This window comes from Mirounga angustirostris, unplaced genomic scaffold, assembly GCF_029215605.1.
Source record: "Mirounga angustirostris isolate CCGP_5_RB_7025 unplaced genomic scaffold, mMirAng1.0.hap1 SCAF_15, whole genome shotgun sequence".
In the NCBI taxonomy this organism is placed as follows: domain Eukaryota; kingdom Metazoa; phylum Chordata; class Mammalia; order Carnivora; family Phocidae; genus Mirounga; species Mirounga angustirostris.
This window is the reverse complement of record NW_026991723.1, coordinates 36,778,203-36,778,759: the sequence shown is the minus strand read 5'-3', so window position 1 is coordinate 36,778,759 and position 557 is coordinate 36,778,203. Positions and strand designations below refer to the sequence as shown.

The window sequence follows — 557 nt, the reverse complement described above, 5'->3', positions numbered from 1 at the left end:
CTTCCTCCATTCATTAATTCATTAAATCATTTATTTATATTCATAGAATCATGGACATTTATTTTATACTTTGCATTATAATCCAATACTACTTTATTTTGTTGTTCTAATTATTCCTTTCAGCTTTGGCCACTGGAAACTCTTTCCATTAGCTCATGGGATCTTTGACAAGAATGTGTTGTTGTTGTTGTTGTTGTTGTTTCAATATGGAACACTTCATGAATTTGCATGTCATCCTTGCTCAGGGGCCATGCTAATCTTCTCTGTATCATTCTAATTTGAGTTTATGCTGCCAAAGCTAGCATTAATGCATTTTTGCTTTTGTTTTCTTTCACCACTTCCTTATTTTTGGCACAGCAAGATTCTCCAGTCTTATCTTAAACATTTCCTTCCCTAGTCCTAGAATCAGCGATTCTCCAAGGAATATTATTCAAAACCAAGATTTGGTCCTTAGGGTGTGCACATTGTTGCTGGGGTGTTTTTCTTTTAGGCTTTCTCATCTGACAGAGCAAGAAAATATGTTTGTATTCTAACCCACATATATACACATATCTATC

General features: G+C 34.3%; 1 non-coding gene across 1 annotated transcript; it reads right to left on the bottom strand.

Annotated features, from left to right (window-relative positions):
* Positions 1-200: 200 nt before the first annotated feature.
* Positions 201-303, bottom strand: LOC123841349 (U6 spliceosomal RNA). Its single transcript, XR_006790207.1, has one exon. It is a non-coding gene; the product is annotated as a U6 spliceosomal RNA (small nuclear RNA).
* Between the last annotated feature and the right edge of the window lie 254 nt (positions 304-557).